The following is a 6,520-nucleotide window of genomic DNA, read 5'->3' as shown; positions in this document are numbered from 1 at the left end:
AAAATAAATAAATAAAGGGAAGGTTCTGTAAAAGATAACGTTGACTTGAGGATGCATAGAAACACACATGAAAGCATTAACAGTGATATTTATTTATTTATTATTTTTTTTAATGAGGATGGGGCAGTCTCTTTTGAAAAAATATTATAAGATTCCCAGATGTCTGTTATGCATGAGTGGTGGACAAGTTAATGCAAAGAACATAAAATTGGGTCGAAGGTAGAGAGGACAAAAAGGTTATGAACCCTTTTTGCGACCACACGCACGCTTCTCACAGGTGGCAGACAAAAGCTTCTTTCTTTTTCCCCTAAAACGAATGAGATTTTGAGATAGTCTTTTTTTTTTTTTGGTAAGGAGATTTTGAGTTAGTCGCACTCACACTCAATAAGGGATAAAAAATCAACCAAAGATCGATACCGATTCAGATTGTTATGAAGCTGATGATCGATCTGGAACGAAATCGAATCGAAATCGACTTGACCTAATTCAGATCCTGATTCCACGACCCCCAAAAATCCATTGATGGAAGAAGCTGGTGGCTAGAGGGAGGAACGGTAGAGATCCAATCCTTTGGAAACTCTGTCCCATCTCTACCCTCAATGGCTTAATCCACTTTCTGGGACCTAATCTCAATCTTCAAACTGGTCAACAAAACCATCAAAACTTCCTACAACTTTGTTGTGTCAACCGCAGTCAACGGAATGTTTCAAAAAGGACAAACAACTAGATTATTGTGATTCTTGCCCTTTTTTTATGCCACTTTCAGTCGATTTCTGGGTTAACCGATCTGATTGGACCGGGTCCAAGACATTGGTGTGAGACATTGGGTAGGAAATAAGCTTCCTCATTGACTCATTTATATATTTATATATATATATATATATATTTTCTGATAAAAATGAAATTTACTAATGATTACTATGTCTAAAGTCAAAAGTTTCAGCCAAGCACAAGCATTGATTATGAAGCTAAGGAATGGATATATGTTCATCTCCCTAACTGAGTCTGAGACATCTGCAACACTATTTAGAGTCCATGGAATACAAATAAAAGATATAGAAATAAATGAGAGAATGCCTTCCTAACTAGGCCTTTTTACATTAGAAACTACCGTTGCCGCCTCAAGAGCAAGGACTTGAATTGCATCTTGGTGGTAGGAAAAAATTTCTTTATTATCTTTCTCAACCTAGAGATTGCTGAACCCCCCTTCAAATTTGAAGGACTAAACTTAAGCATTGATTAGCTGATAGAGCTTTCAGTATTGTTACGACTCGCCTTGAAGGACTAAACTTAAGCATTGAGTAGCTGATAGAGCTCTCAGTATTGTTACGACTCGCCTTGAAGGACTAAACTTAAGTATTGAGTAGCTGATAAAGCCTTCAACTGACAACTTGTATGATCTCTAAAAAAAATGCCCAAACCACTGACAAAATTCCCTTGTTAACTCATTTATATAGCGTATTAAACATCCAAATATTTAAGATCTTCATTGCAAGAGTTAAAAAGAAAATAAGATCAACCGATCACCAACAATTTAATGCTAGGGGGAGGGCATGGGCATGCTTCTATCTATTAACGATTTGATAGTGCCAGTTAGGCGCCCAATGGGTACAACCAAATACCATTACTAACATATCATGGGCCTCTTTCCACTCCTTGGCTTTGTGATGCTTGTCATCCGGAAGTCATGTGCTCCTCATGCGCCATATGCAATAATATTCCCCTTTAACAAAAAAAAAAGTATTCTTTTATACATTATAGCTAGTAAGTCCGGTCCGAGATCAGTGGTTCCACCGATCAGGTTCAGCCCTGGTCGGACATACGAGTAGGGGCAGTGTTTCACAACCCTATTTGTGGAATTTTGTATTTGTGAACCGTTGAAAGTTACCATAAAAAAGTAAGTTAATTTGACTGACGTGCAAAGAGTGCAAAGGGAGAGAGAGGGAGAGAAAGCCACAAATGATGAGAGACAAAAAGCACAGAAAAGCCAAGAATTGTATATCAGAATAATCTTTATTTCAGGGACTGAAAGCATGAAAGAACAGAGAGAAGCAGAAAAAGATGAAGAAAAGAGTAGAAGTGTTGTTCCTCGTAACCCGTGTCCCTTGTTTGCAGGTTTGTACTCATTAGGCATTATCCCACCGTTTATCTCCCATGGCCCAATCTACTCTCAATACCATTTTGGTTCTTTACTTCTTCTTCTTCTCCCTCGGAGGCTAACTAAAACCATAGCCACCAGCCAGCTTCTTGGGTACTACTGGATAACCCTTTCACTCTCTTTTCGTCTCTATTTGCATTCGAGGTGACAAACATGCGCTTTCAATCGTCTCTGCAGGGGGGGTTGTTGCAGAAGAAGCTACTGGTTCTGTTCTTTTTCTTCCTCTTGGTAGCTTCACAGAAGAACGAAGCGGCGAGACTTGGGCATCGAGAAGTTTCTCTTGCTGTCCAAATGCTTCACCACCGCCACCACCACCACCACCATCACCAGCAGCGGTCGGCCCACCGCCCATTTGATGAGTTCTTCTCAAGCAAAAGAAGAGTTCCAAATACCTCAGACCCTCTCCACAATCGTTAAAATAACTTATTCTATTGCTGTTGTTGCGTTTCCTCTTGTCTTTGTGATGGAAGATGGATTTCTCCATTAGGCAGTTGGTGTTATATAGTGGATTTCTATATCATTGATGATGATGATGATTATGGATTTTGAATGGTTTTACCTCGTGAATTGGAATCCATTTTTTGTAACCTTGATGGGTTCCATTGAATTCTGTAGAACATATAAATCTGTAATAGGGTATTGCTACTATATCTTTGAATTTAATTTGAGTGAATATATTATTGTGTTTGGAAAGAAGAAATCGAGGCCTTATTGATTAATTTATCAACCTTTTCCCCTTTTCTGGGTTTTGGAAAAATCAGGATTTTGTCCTTAATGTCCTCTCCCAAAGTCTCTCCTTTTCTCTCTATTTCTCCTCTTCATGTGCTCGTGATATTTTGGCCTTTTTATCCTTTCCAAAATGCAGTTTTGAGCTTTTTTCAGAGCCTTTCACTAATTAGGTTTGGGAAGAGTTCTCACTTCTCACCTCTTCCATATTTGTATTTCTAGATATCAAACCAAACCAAACCAAATACACAGGAACTCTGCAAGAATTCATGGCCTCACGACTGCATTGTGGTGGGTGCAGAGTGTTGCACACTGTACCCTGCACAGTTCCCAAAAGGCAGGAAAAAGCACGCTGCAGTCGTCCACAAAATATTCACAGACTGACAAGGTACGGACAGAGGGTAAAAATGTAAATTAAAAGAGATAAAGATATATCTTTGAGGCAAAACTGTCCATTATGACTGATAGAGAACCGATACCGATATACCAATGCCCATATAATCCATAGGTTTGCTGTAGGTAGTCATTTAATTTCAGATAAGACGTTTCGTGTTAAAAATAGAATTTTCACTTATTAATTCAAAATTTCATTTAAAAAAAAAAAAAAGAGGACTTAGGACGATCACCTAGTTGAATTTTTCTTTTGTATTGGAACAAAACCCATCTATCATTGCATTCTAAGTTTTTTTTTTTTTTTTTTTTTTCATTTCTTAAAAAAAACCAAAAAACAACAAAATTGACACCAAATGCTTTATTTTTTTTTAATTATTTATTCTTATAGAATAAAAAAACATCAAAAACGTTTTTCTACCAAACGTAGTCATATTGATACCTAAAATTGTGCTTGCACCACAACTACTTCTAAGTTACATAAGTGACAACTATGGTTCTAAAAAATGGAATGTAACCTTAATTGAGATTCTTGTCCTTGATCTTTCAGATCTCGATTCAAAATGTACGGTCCAAAGATAAAATCGTAATAAATACTGATTTAAAAAAAAAAAAAAAAAAATCTGTCCATGCCAGTACAGTCCGATTCAGCCGCAATATCTTACTAAGCTCATGCCTCATGGGGCCACAGGGGTTATCTATTTTTATCATCTAATTGGAGTAAAAAAAATTATATATTGGATCCTCTTCCTGTCTTTTGAAAAGGTATTTTTCACTGGGAAGGAAGGCTGGAGCTAGGCTGCAGGGGAGGGAGAGGGTACGGGTGGCATCAGGGCAGTGGCGGGCTATTAGAGGGTGATTTAATGAGGGAATGGTGATAAGCAAGAATAATATGGGAATTTTGTTTTTAGGGGTGAAGGAGAAGTGGAAGTGGAAGTTTGCATAAATATGGGTGATATTTCTGTCTTTCATGAAGGGTGGGGTGATCATTTTCCCTCTATATCTAACACCGGGTCACACTGCCTTTCTTGCTTATTTTTCATATTATGTAGTGGTTTCTACCTCTTTTGCTTATTTCTCCTATTATGTAATGGCTTACTTTTTTTACTTTTTCTTTGGCCAATAAAGTATTTACCATTATGGATAGTTGAGACAATTTTAAAAAGTTAGGTTACAACACTTTTGTAACCCAGCTAGGTGACATTAATATTAAGATATTTAAATAAAAAAATTTAACTATTGAATGAAGAGATCGATATATAACTCCTTAAGGCTGGCCTTAGTGGCTTTAATACTAAATTGAAATATAGAGAAAGAATACTCCCTTATCATGTGGCTCTTGTATTGATACATTGAGGGTGAAAAAATGATGTATTCATCCCTATAAAACTGAAAAATTCCACTACCTTTTAAATGCTTATGTATACCCCACTCGTCGCTGCCACAAGGGTCGCAACTCGCACGATCAAGGTATCTCTTGAAATATTTAAATTAAAAAAACTAGAGCTTTTCAAGTGTAGAGATTATCCCATTCATATTATAAAATCGTCTCTCAACAAGCAGAACCCGATTAATACTTAGATGATATTATCAAAGGCATCATATTGTTAAACATTATCCTGAAAACTTATCTTACTAATCAGTTCAATTCTAGCCTGGCCATGGTTTAAATCGGCATTGGATCGGTGGAGTCGATTATATTAGGTCGGAATCAGCTCTGATCAATCCCATTTCCAGCCGTTCTGGAGCGACCGATTCTAGGGTTTTAGGAATAGGGTGACTGGGTTTCAGATCAGAGCTTCCATTGGGTGATTGAACAGTAGGCCAGTTACCCAGTCATAGACCTCCATAAGTCCCTTTCTTCAGTGCTAATTAATGGCAGAGCTTGTTACAAATTGTAAATTAGATGCTTAAAAGGTCCTGTTCACAGCAGGAACAGACACCTCGGCACTCACTGTTGGATGCGCGATGTCACTGCTCCTAAATCATCCAGAGGCACTGCAGAAGGCCAAGGAAGAAATTGACAATAATGTCAAGGAAGGGAGTTTGGTAGAGTAGCAGATCTTGCAAAGCTTCCCTACCGCCGGTGTATCATCCACGAGACGCTTAGACTGTTTCCTGTGGTACCACTTCTAGTACCTCATGTGTCATCTGAAAAGTGGTCCATGGGGGGTTATGATGTCCATCCTGGAAGTATACTCTTGGTGAATGCTTGGGGTGTCCACAGGGATCCATAGATCTGGTTTGAACCCACAAGTTTCAAGCCGGAGAGGTTTGAAGGCATTGAAGGAGAAAGAGAAGTTTACGAGTTTATCCCATTTGGGATGGGAAGAAGAGGGTGTCCTGGTGCAGGCATAGGCATAAGGGTGGTGTATTTGGCATTGGGAGCACTGGTTCAGTGCTTTGAGTGGGTAAAGGTTGGGGACGAGAAGCTGGACATGCATGAGCAAAGATCAAGGGCTTACTATGCGCAAGACCAAGCCATTGGAGGCCATGCATAGGCCACGTCCGTCCATGATTAGTATCTGCACTCAGCCTTGGACCTTTGCTTGTGCGTTTGTGGTGTGTTATGGTTATTCCATACATATAAAACTTTGTCCATATAAGATCGAGTTTTCTTGAGACCACGGTGATCCATCGATGACACCATACAATAGGGGGAAATATGGGGACACAGGTAGATCACATCAGGACCCTGTTTGAAACTTTGTTCAGGTGTATATATCTCCCTTGTAATTGTGCATTTTTTTTGGAAAATTGTAGTTGTTCATTCACATCAATGTGTGCTTAGACTCTTTAGTTGGTTGATAAGCAGATAAGCAGCTCCTGTAAAATATATATATATATATATATATATTAATCTCCGTGTGACCAGTCTATGTTTACATTAAGTTTTTTTTTTGGTGGTGGAACATGTTTACATTAAGTTGCCACCATTAAAAAACAAATGAGAGAAAACACTAAAGTCATTATACCATTGATATTAGTCTCATAAATTCAAATATCAAAAATATTCTCTACTGTATGCAGGTCAAGGGTGACAATTTGGAAAAATTGTCATTCTGCTTTCTTGACGAATGCTCTGTGTAACTGGCTTGGTTACACAAATCTCCACCCCCCCCCCCAACCAAACAGTAATATAGTTGTTGTGGCAAAAATTGACTAGGTGATCTTCCTTGCAGTTCCAGATGCTCCAGCCAACCTGCACAGAAGAAAAGACAGGGGAGAGCTGGACTGACCCGACGG

The sequence above is a fragment of the Macadamia integrifolia genome, chromosome 7 (genome assembly GCF_013358625.1).
Source record: "Macadamia integrifolia cultivar HAES 741 chromosome 7, SCU_Mint_v3, whole genome shotgun sequence".
In the NCBI taxonomy this organism is placed as follows: domain Eukaryota; kingdom Viridiplantae; phylum Streptophyta; class Magnoliopsida; order Proteales; family Proteaceae; genus Macadamia; species Macadamia integrifolia.
Note: the sequence above shows the minus strand (reverse complement) of the source record.